Source organism: Poecilia formosa, unplaced genomic scaffold (assembly GCF_000485575.1).
Source record: "Poecilia formosa unplaced genomic scaffold, Poecilia_formosa-5.1.2 Scaffold111, whole genome shotgun sequence".
NCBI classification, from domain to species: Eukaryota; Metazoa; Chordata; class Actinopteri; order Cyprinodontiformes; family Poeciliidae; genus Poecilia; species Poecilia formosa.
The window spans coordinates 188686-200928 of NW_006800050.1; the positions used below are offsets into that span (position 1 = coordinate 188686).

Below are 12243 nucleotides of genomic sequence, written 5' to 3' on the forward strand. Positions count from 1 at the left end.
ATAATGTAACCGGTACTGTTTAGGATTTTTTTTTAAATTATGTGATCGGTATCGGCAGAAAAAAACCTGATCGGCACATCTCTAGTCAGTAGTAATTTTGATTTCTGAATGGATTTTAATTAAGTTTGTCTCCTTGTATATGAATTGTGGCATTTAATTACGCATCATTTCAATCTTAAAACTGAATATATTTAATGACTTTTTCATTATAATTTATTTATTTATGATATTCCAAATGTTTATTCATTTCTTTAAGAAGTTAAATTATCTAATAAACGTTACCACTGTGTCTACAGGTTGCATTTTTGAGAATTATTTTTTGTTAATCATCAACATCCAAAAAGTTAATAAATGTCAAACATGTTTGACATTTAATGTTTAACGAAGTAAAAGTAAGGTTTTGACCTTATCTGCACAATTACTGGACAACTACTATTGTGCAGAATTATTACAAATTTCCCGTCTCATTTTCTTTTTTCACCCGTTTAAGTGAGAATTATAGCCAAACACCTCAAAGCTCAAAGTATATACTTTTGACATTAAAGGGGAAAAAAAGTCTGACTAATATAGCTACTCTTCTATTTAATAACAGTGATCTACCTTCCATTAACACTTTTACTTAGATGCCTGTGATGGATCACTGTCCTGCATAAAAATATTGTCTTTTTCAAAGATGCAGACTTATTCTTCTTCTTAGAACTGGCAGCAGGTTTGGAAGTTGATTTTGAACCCATATTCAACCCAAAAAGGTCTAACCAGCTCATCTTTAGTAATATCAGCCCATACCGTTATCAAGTGGTGTCCAATGTGCCAATTGATGCCCTCTGCCACCAGTTGACCAATCAGTGGTCCCTAACTGCCACCAGTTGACCAATCAGTGGTCCCTAACTGCCACCAGTTGACCAATCAGTGGTCCCTAACTGCACCAAAGTACAAGCCCCTTATCTAGTGAAACTGAACCTCGTCAACATTTTATCATTAATTTGCTATTATTACACATTCCTACTATTGCAAACCTCAAGTTTTATTTTAATTTTAGCCCTCATGGCAAAAAAAAAAAGAAAAAAAAAAAGTTTGGACACCAATGCTTTCAGAATTCAGGTTTATTCAGCTTGGAGTTTAAAAAAAAAAAAAAAAACCTAAAAATGACACATAATAATCATAACACCAATAAAAGTGCTCAAATATAATTTACAAACGAATGCATCTAATAATTTGATGTAGTTTTATATTCTGAAAGCGTTTTATTTTACTGTTCTGATTTATTTGGGGTACCAATCCCTGCCTTGTCTCTTGTGATGATGAGCCTCCAAACAACTTTCCTCTGACAACAAAATGATTCATTAAAGTCATATAAGCTCCTTTCAACAACAGACAAGAGCAACTTGCAACTTTAACTCATCGGTTGTCAAAGTGATTAAAAAACTTTTCTAGCGAAGCTACAAATTGACAGAAAACACAGAAAATGTCCACTGACAAAGTCAGAGTTGATCATCACAGTCACTTGCCTAATAATTGTGCACACTGTATATTCAACTATGTACAAATTATTGCCCTAAAACTGACATTTAAGATTAAGTAAATGTCACAGTTTCCCCTCTAGAGGGAGCCACATCTCCAAACATTCTTCAGCAGCGATGTCGAGGCAAACCAACCATCTGGTGAGCGCAGGAGCACCTGCTGACCTCCTGTTGGCTAAGAGACAAGCTATGGAAAAATCCATCCATCCATGTTTATGAACGTAAGCGGCTACAGAAAGAAACACCCATGTGGAGGGTGAGAAGATCAGAGAACAGCTTCTTGCTGTGTCTGGCTGCAAACAAGAAGCATGTGTTCAGTTGCGCTTTGTATGGAGCCAGTACGTGTCAAAAAATGAATCCGTGAATGAAATGAAAAATGAAAAAAATCTGCGTTTGTTTACTGTGATGAATACAAAAAAAAAAATGCTCACAGAGGGTTTTTCCTAAAGGTCAAAGAATTGATTTTGTGTTCAGCTCCCACAGGGAGAGCACCTGGATCGTCTGGACAGACAGAGGCCTTTTTGTGCTGCATCAGACTCCACTGTGTCTAGGTGTTAAAAATCCAAGCTTGCCGTCATTTCTCAAACTAATTTCTCACACAAACACAGACACTAGCTCACTGGTGGAGCCCTGTGAGCTAGTGGCTGAATGAATGAACGAATGAATGAACGAAAGGGTGGGAGCTGCATGGGGAATTCGGTGAATGTGCGGCTAAATCCGAGCCCGGTCTTGAAACCCAGGCAGAAGCCCGAACCTCGTGCCAACAAAGCAGCTGGGTACACGCCGGGCACATTTTTCTGTTCAGCCATGCTCTTTGTGAATAATATGTATCAACGCCGTCCCCGCTCAGACCTGCCAGTTAGCCTTTGGAGATGATCCGGCTTCAGCACCCCGTGGCATCTCAGGCATATGTTTGCCCGTCGCCTGCTGAGCATATCTCAGCATCAGAAGCGGTGGAGGGAGAGGGAGTGACAGAGAGGGAGCGAGAGAGAGGCTTCGGATCGAAGCGTATGCAAATATCCGAGGTCCACCGTGGGGGACAGTCCCCCTACAGAGGGAGCTTCAGCTGGCATGCGTGGCACGACGGTGAATACGTTTCTGGATGCGGGCAGCGCTGCTTCAAAGGCAGTCAAATCAAACGCAGGACAAACCCGCACTGTGTTTGCACTTTGACACCAATATCCGGGTGTTTTCTGGAGCGCAACACCTCAAATCCCACTTTTTGTTTAAGCTGGCCAAAAAGATTTCAGTTATTCTAGAAGTTGATGACCATTTAAAGACCAAAATGCAATACTAATGTGTTTACTAAAATTGCCTCCTTACATTCTCAGACTGTATTATTTTGTTACGACTACGGGTGGGCATTTATCATATCGTTTATCATTTATCGTGATAACATTTTGATACATTTGTGGCCTCCAACTGCAGTTAAACAATGACACAAATTTGGCCTGTCAAATTTAAGTTTATGGTCAAAATTTGGCAACATTTAAGGATTATGAATACTTTTACGAGACACTGCAAGAACAGAGCCAAGAAGTATTTTTATCTGGGTTCATGGAGAACTGGAAGTGCTTTTGGAAGCTAAATGAAAGTTGAATTTACTGTCCTGCATCATGAACAGAAATTTTAAACATAAGTGGATCCTCAATTTGTTTTCTTCAATCTCTATTTTCCACCATCAGGCTTTGGTTGGGACCGGCAGGATTAAACGCTTCATGCATCAGCAATAACGTTACGACACATCTGTTAGGTGGTGATGGACTTTATCAGCGGGAACATAAAAAGCAAAAAGTTGTCGCTTCATATCCTAAACCTCTTTCATACTGCAGAAAAAAAAACATTAGTTTAACTTATCAGGAGTAAGTAGTCTGTTGAGGAGGCGTGCATAAACAGGACCCTTCACCACCACTGTGCTGTGCACCTTTGCAGGAGCGTAACGCGAACTCCCTCACCCAGTCCCGTCTCCAACCTCGAGATTAGGGCAGAGGATTGTGCACAGCTGCTCCCTCAACATCCCAGATAAAAATCAGGCAATTTCACAGTCGGTGGCATTCTTTCATCCCCTAATCCACGAGCAGCTCACAGTTCAAGATGAACCTAACTGGGATGAGAACAAGCTTTTTGGAGTTGACCTTTCCAGACATGTATGGGTACAGTTGTACAGATGTTGAGTACCAGATCAAAAACAAACAGTGCAAATTGTTCTTGTCTCCTGGATTTATTTAGTTAGTAAAGTGAGGTAAGGCTTGAATCTTTTATAACATCTTCTAATATTTTAGCAGTAAGTTGAATTGGTAAAACTGTGATAATACAACTCAGAGGTGCAATTCATTAAAGAAAAGCAACGGACAATTTCATGATGCGCCGATATGGTTAAAACAAAAAGACTAATATTGGTCAAGAAAACAGCCACAGAACTTAAACGCTGTGGCTGTTTAAGTATTATGACTTTACAGAGTAAATATGACTCTGTAAAGTCATATTTACAGAGCAACTGAAGACCAGAGTGCAAGAATAAACACCTTTCAACTCGTACCGAAGTAGTTTCTGAAGTGTTTTCATCTTCTCATCTGGACATTTCCGCAAAGAAATGCAACTTTGATGAAGAAGACATGACGGAGATCAGACAGATTAAGGGTTTCAAAGCTATTTGTTTAAGGTGTAGTTTGACTCCAATGGTTGCTGAGCCTCAACAAAGTAACTGATTAAAAAGAAGAATGACAATCTTCAGAAATTAAGCTGGACGAAATTAAATTACCATTTGAATTTTCCCACCTGACTAGTTTTCCTATATGCTAACAACTAGCATGTAAGTGTCGCATTCTGCTTGCAGGCTTCGGCTACAAAAGTTTCATGATATGCTAGTGCAGTGAAAACGTTGGGGACGCATACGAATTCAAAGTAGGGCACCAAACAGACGAAATAATTTGCGATCTGGTCAACCTTCAACTAACGCCAGTAAAGCCAGAAACATTTCCTCGTGTGAAAATTAAATATTTTCCTAAAATTCAAAGCTTCCAGAGTTCAGTCTCTTTTCTGTTCAGAGTTTTTTAAATAACAGTGACGCAATGCTTGCTATGAATTCAGCTTGGCTGTAGATATTCCAGTAGCGGGCAGGCTTTAAACATGGAAGACAGTGGACGGATGATGAATCAAGGATGAGACAACAGATGGCGAATGGTTCCAATAATCATCGGGATGATAAATCAATAGATAGATGAAGTGTTTTTATGTATGGACGTTTTGCTACAGCTTCACAAAACACTGAGGGACAAATTCAATTACCAACACAGGTGGAGTTTTACTTTATATGACATCATCAGAGAGACACGGCTGTTTAAATGTGCATTTATAACAATAAAACAAATGTATTTAATTAGAAAATATTTAACCAGAAGAGCAGCAAGTAGCTTCTAAAGCTCATTGCATGTACTCAAAAGTTTAAGCTACTTCCTGTTTACTCGTACGCAGCTGATTTCCTGTAAAAGCTTCGCCATAAGAGGCCAACATGTACAACTTCCTTTAAATGTTCTTTATTACTGGAGCATCACCCATCCTTCACAGAACCCCCCCCGCCACCCTCCTTCTCAAGTCATCCAATGCACCTCTTTTCTCTGACCCCAACATCCATTTGCAGAGCAATTCTTCACTCAAGTTCAAACAGGGGACAAAAAGGTACTTCATGGAGGAAAAAAAAAAGAAGAAGGGCCCATGAATCAAAAGGCACGGAAATGGAATTCACTGTACAAACGCTGGGAGAATTTCAATGTCCGCCGAGGCACAGTGGAGCTCTGTTCGTTTCTGTTCGCGGGCCGAGGGGTGAAAGGAGCAGCCGCCGCAGCGGGGCACATCCATTCTGACAAGTCCTTATGCACACTCTGAAAAAAAGGCCTGAGCCAGGTCTGTTTGTTTAAGAGGAAATGGACCCAGCTGAAGCTCCAACAAAATAACAGGGTCGTTTAATGGTTTGCGCCTCGCCGTGTTTATTTGGCAGATACGAAACCACATATAAAATGCTTCCCGCTTGCTGTGCATATTATTAAGAAATCAGGAAATTTCATTTTAGTATTTTATCTTCCTCTCAATTTAAGCAGCAACTTTATTAACTGGTATTTAACTGGGAATGAGGCCAAACCACGTATGGAAAGATCATCACGCGAAGTGACAAAATTCAATGTTTCGCTCCGGACCTCGCTGATAAATTAAGGCAGCTGTGGTATTTTGCTTGCTTTTAGCTGTGATTTATGCAGAGTTTACATGTTTCTCATAAAGAGGGCAGCTCTCTCCTCATGTTTTAAACACTGAGCTACTTCAAAACATCTAACGGTTACAGATATTGACATTAGTATATCATGTTTGTGAAAATATCCCACACCTCTGAACCCTTGAGATGCTCATCCAGACAACGAGATAAAAAAAACCCACCAAACTATTTTTGTCTAATTTCTAGTGCACATATCTTAGTACTTTTGAATTAAGACACAACTAACTTAAAAGTAACTTATCATTAGGATATATAAGCTTATTTTAAGTAAATAATTCCTTGATATTGATGAAAAAGTTCTAGTTTCATTTGCAGATTATTTAACTTATAATAAGACATTTTTCACGTGTTAAAGTTAATTTATCTGCCAATGGAACTCGAACTTTTTCATAAATATCAAGGAATTATTGACTTAAAACAAGCTTCTATATGTTGATGATAAGTTACTTTCAAGTTGGTTTTGTCTTATTTCAAGTGTAATAAAATATATGCACTAGATACAAGACTAAAAATACTTGGTAAGATTTGTTTTTGCAGTGAAGGTGTTTTGGTGCGAAATGAATGGACAAAAGCAAAAATCTTTTTGAAGATACTTGCTGAACCTCGGTGTCAATCTCCACAGTGATAAAAGTCTTGGGCTGAAAGACCAATCAGAGAGGAAAGATGCAAGTTCTCCAAAGCAGCATAAAAAGTCGACGGTAGTTTGTAAATACCCTCAGGGACAAAGTAATGTAGTTTTTTGGAAACATGGGTCTAATGAATCTAAAACTGAAATGGAGGAAAAACAAGAAACGCTTCAAAGATGAGAAAAACCAACAGTGAAGTACAGAAGAGCAGAATTCGAAGAGATTAAAAACTTAAAACTCTCTTCTCTTTCCTGTTATTCTACTCACCAAAGAGAAATGAATTTGCTAATCCCGACTGACCTAAAACAGGAAAAGATTAGTCAGATTTAAAAAGTTGCATTACATATTTGTCTCCCTGACTGACACTGAATCAGAAAGCTACTTTTGGGCAATGAGGTTATTTTGATTGGTAACCTGTCTGGAAACTCCAGCTTTAACCCAAAAATGAAAAGCAGGAGAGCTTAGCTGGAGAAGACTGAATGCTGAAACTGAACCAAGAGATACTTCAACAACGTTTTATTTACACTTATACAACCTATTTATGCCACCTTTTTAAATTTCCCACGATTTGTTTGTTTGTGGGAGAGTTTTGCAAATGATTTATAAAGGTTTCCGTTTGTCTGAACTCTTGTGATTATTTTGTGAAGCAAAGTTTTTCTGCTTCCTGTATGTTTCCTTTGTTCATGCAACAGGTACCTTTGCTGAGAAGAGATTATTTATTCAGCCACTTTAAAAAAAAAAAAAAAAAGTCAAGTCAGCAGTGTAAGGCAAACAGATTTTATCCAAATGTTAACATCTCAGTGTACTTCATGCACTGCGATGTCGACGGTGTGATGCTGCGTGTTGCCCTGACCTGGAAACCATTAAACTAAAGTTATGTATAAAAAAAAAAACTGTTAGAAAAAATACAACCAAAGTGAAGAAATAGTTTCTTCCAACTAAAGGTTGGCGTGCTCTTTACTTGTATTCACTCAAGTTCTTAACACCAGTAACTACGGATGGATGGATGGAAAGAAATGCACAAGCCTGCAAGCAATTACCATCATTTCAAGATTCCAGCGGGCAGGCTTATTTTTGCGCTACTTGTGTATCAAGAGATCAAACTCATTACACGTCTCCTAATGTAGATTCTAATTAAACAGACAGTGAAGGATGAAAACAGCCACACAGGTTTCCTGATTACTTCCCGACTCCTTTTTGATCGAGAAACAGCGGCTAAATCCTGAGTGATGTGAAGGCCACGAACACCAGGAATGATCCTCTGACCTCATCCCAGCCTAGCATCTGCTAAAGGGCATTACTGCTCCATCCTGCGCCCCTCTATGACCCCTGGCCATTTAACAGTGGGTCAGAACTGACCAAACAGAGCCTGCCAAGCACCCCTGTCTGTGGGCCCCGGGCACCAGACTCGGGGGCCCTCGCTGGCCTCTTTGCTTTTTGAGGCTTTGGGAAGATTAATAGGCCTCCTCCGCAGAGCGCCTTTGTGAGGCAGCGCCCAGGCGTGTTCAAGCTGTCGGGTTTACCGGAGACGAAAGGAGCAGCGGCTAATTCCACCGCAGGTCAGTTTGTCTGTTGCTGTTCTGCATTTCCAAATCGCTCGGAAGTAAAGGTCACATCCGGGCCAGGAAACAGAACAAAAATCAAACTCGGAGCAAATATTGCAAACCCCAGAATTTAAAAAATAAAATATATCTTACATCGGCCTTTATCTGCATGGTGATCGTAACCCAAAATGCCCAGCTGAACAAATCAAACACACAATCCAGTCTGCTCTCGGTTCAGTTTGGTTTATGGATTAATGCCGAAATCAACGACGACATGCATGCAAATGTACATATCATATTTGCACAGCCGCTTTCGGAAAGAGGTGGTAATCATACACAAACACTTGGGTTATTTTAGCCGAGCAGATTCGCTAGACTCATTTAAACACACAACGCTGTGGAAAAGTCTTTACCCCCTTACAGATTTCTCCGGTTTTGTTTGATTGTCATACCAAAAAATTTCAGATCAACAAATTTCACAACCAGACGTAAACAAACAGAATAAATACAAACAGTGTTTTTAAATGATAATCTCATTTCTTAGGGGAGACCGACAAGATCTCTGCCCTGTTAAAACATAAATTAACTGGTTCTTATTGGAAACCGGAGAGCAATACAACTTCCCACAATTAGGATTTGTTACCGTCAGACCTGAAAAATTACCGAAATGTAACATCTATGTCAAAATGAAGTAGGCTATAAGACAGTGGTGTCAAACTCCAGTCCTTAAGGGTTGGTGTCTTGCAAATTTTATATGTCTCTCTGCTTCACCACACCTGGCTCCAATATTAGCTCGTTAGCAGAACCCTGCAAGGCTCGACTGCATGCTAGTGAAGCAGTTTCACCATTTTAATTCAAGTGTGAAGGACAACGGACACATCTAAAAGTCATGGGACTCTGGCCGTCGAGGAATGCAGTTTGAAACCACTGCAAGATCTTAAAACATAACATACCTAAGTCTAAAGAAAGAACCCCGAAATTTCAGGAACAGATGAGAAACATTTACATCCACGAGTCTGGAAAGAGTTACAAAGCCATTTTTAAAGGCCAAGACGCACTGGATCCACGTTAAAGTTAATGAGCCCTCGCAGACCGCCAACAATTCCCTGCAACTACGTCTCCGACTGTCCAACTAGGCAGCAATTTGACGAGAATGTCATGAGTGTGGCAAAGTAAAACACATCTGCTTTGGGGGGAAAACACAAACTAGGATCTTTTACCCACAAAAGCAGCAGTGTGGTTATCCATGGCGGGACCTCGGAAGTACAGAAAAAAAATGAAAGAGCGAAATGATGACCTTGCTTGAGCAGGTTTGATTTTACTGCCAGTCCAGTTTGTGCTTATGCAGGTGGATTTCTGGTACATTAGCTTGGCCGTTGCCTTCCTATCTAATTACACCCGATTCCCATCGCTCTTCAGTGCTCTGTCTGGTATTCCTCCCATTGAAGTGGATTTGTCTTGTAGAATTTCAACCGAGCCAACCATCGAACAGAAGGAGAAGTTGTGAGCGATGACATTGATTTTCTGCGCTGTTTTAGAATCGTAGTTTGTTTGTAGTTTTAGCAATGGCTAAACAAAGCCATTCATTCCAAATATCAAACTAACATTAACAGCCGCCTCGTTTAGCTCAACACTACTCTCTTAGCAATGGATGATGATTGTGTGCAGCGTTTGCACACTGGTAAGCTTCATAGCATCCATCTAACGCAGTACATACACCATGGGCAAACATTAGCAATTGGGTAAAACTTCAACAGAGTACCACATCTCCAGCAAGCAATCATTTCTCAATAGTCAAAGGTCCAGAGCAAAGTGTAGAACAAGGGGCTGGTTCAGGCTACCGATACATACTCTCACAAGAATACTTGATTTTGCAAGTGAGTTGCTTCGTACAAGTACCGTCATGTCAGAGTCAGGACAAAAAAGTCTGATCCAAGTGTAAACAGTCGGACGCAAGCGGTGTGTGTTGGCCTTAAGGCCTGAAGCTTCCAGAGAACCACAGTGAGAGCTATTGTCCACAAATTAAGAGAACATGAAACAACCTTCCCCGAGAGTGTCCAGCCTACCAACAACATCAAATAAGAACTGTAACCCTCACTTGGTCAACATTCATGATTCAACAACAAGAGACAGGACAACACTGGGTGTCATGGAGGCATTCCTAAAACACTCCTGACCAAATATAACAGAAATGTCTTGCATTTGCCAAAAAACAAAACAAAACAAAACAAAAAAAACATCTTAATGAGCCAAGACTTTGTGGAAAATATTCTGTGGATTATTGAGGCAGAAGCTGCACTTTCCGGATGGTGTGTAAAATCTTCTCACAGGATTTCAGAAAAGAACATACCAGCTGTTTAACAATGTGATGGCAGCATGATGGCCTGGTTCTGCTTTTCTTCTTCAGGACCTGGACATGCTGTAACTGACAGAACCATGAATCCTGTGAAGGCGAACGAAGGAAAGCGAAGGTTTTTAGGGTGAACTAGTAACGTTTTGGACTTTTGGGACCTTGTAGAAGCATTTCATGCTTAAAAACTCTCCAATGTAGCTGACTAAAAACAATTCTGGAAAGACGAGTGGGCCAAGTTCTTCCACATCGATGTAAATAAATTCATTGCCATTTATTGCAATCATGATGGCAGGTATTCCCACCAAAGGTGTTACAATTAATAAATTTTGGGGAGCAATTACATACATTATACAGGAACGGATTGCCTTGGACTGCAATTTATCCATTTCCCTGGACAAATTAAATAATCATTTGGGAACTTTGTATTCACTCAGGTTATCTTTGTCCAAAAATTCAATCTTTGACAATCATAAACACTTGACTGTGCCAAAAATAAAAAATAATAATAATAATTGGGGAAAACGGAAGCGATCAGAAAGGGGGAGAAAACTTGATACAAACCAAACAGTTTTTTACACCAACTTTGAATGTTGAGCTGAAAATGTTAGAGATTTTTTTTTTCCTGGATTTTATGCAAAAAAGCTTTTGGGCTGAAACCATTTTAATGATTTTTCTTCGCACTTGGTTGCAGGTGAGGGCCTTTTGATTCCTGTCATGTCACGCCTCCAGTAGTGCAGCCACCAATAAAAGCCTCTTTTACCCTCTCTCTCTTTCCTCACCCTCTCACACACACTGAGAGTGCACGCACACACACACACGCACATGCAGTCTTCTAGCTGCTCCAGGTGCCAGGGTGTGAAGAGATCAGCCAATCCCAGGCCTCATCTGAAGCTGGATGGTGGCCATCGTGTTATTAAAAGCTACGGGTGAGCTTTGCTGCTCGCCTTTTCCTCTGCGCTCCGAACGATTTATGGGGGGAGAAAAAGAAAAAAAAAAGACTTATGAAACAAAACAGCGTTGAGAAGAGCGTATGCTTCCCAGAGGGGGGAAAATAAATTTGAGTTTTCTGTTAGTTGTCTGATAAACAGCGCACTGAATCACCACTACCATCCATTTTCATGAGCTGATAAGGAACCAGCTTATGGGTCATGATGGCATGATTGATGTCTCCATCTCGCTGCTCTTTGTGTCCAACAATAATTTCCAGTGATATTATTTCCATAAACATCATTAGGAGACAGAGTCGTTCCATCTCCTCAATCAGGACTACTGGGAAAGCTGAAGTGCCTTTGATGAGATGAGATCACATTTTAGAGGGAGCCGCTTTCCTCCTCGCCTGTAGCCAAAAACAGCCCTAATTGTGTTTTGTCCCATATGTGAATTATTATTAACGGCGATTCATTTACTACACTTCCTTTGCCAATTTCCTAAATTAAAAAAATAGCATGTTGAGATTTACAGCGCCTCACCCCCTTTCCACGCTCATTTCCAGCACCAGCTTCCAGCGTAGCTATGGCAACTTCCAATCATCAAGGTTGGTAGAGCCTGCTGGCCGTGTGCTTGGCGCGAGGCTCTGAGAGGCGCAGGTGGAGCACATATGGAACAATGGCCTAGTGGAGGGAAAAAAAAAAAAAAAGAAGCACCCTGCCCGTCTGCATGTGCCAGCAGTGCCCATTTTAATCCCAGCGTTACCTTCTAGTGCTCTCTGATGGAGATGTTCGGCTGCAATCACAGCGTCTGACCAGCGCTGGGCCTGTGCCAAACTTCACTTCACAAAGCCAGAAAAGTCTCAGAAAGTCATGCATCCACCCTCTTTTAGATTATTTACAATTACCGAAGCAGTGATGGCTTTTCCAGATTCATAATTACTAGTTTCCACCGAATATGCCTTATATATATTATATGTCTCTGAGATATATATATATATATATAT

The 12243-nt window shown here is 40.3% G+C and overlaps 1 long non-coding RNA gene across 1 annotated transcript in view; it reads right to left on the bottom strand.

Annotated features, from left to right (window-relative positions):
* Positions 1-8564: 8564 nt before the first annotated feature.
* LOC107837061 (uncharacterized) overlaps positions 8565-12243 on the bottom strand; it is a 9243-nt gene continuing 5564 nt past the window's right edge. Inside the window, exon 3 of the long non-coding RNA XR_001663037.1 lies at positions 8565-8576. This is a non-coding gene — a long non-coding RNA (uncharacterized LOC107837061). The remainder of the gene's footprint in view (positions 8577-12243) is intronic.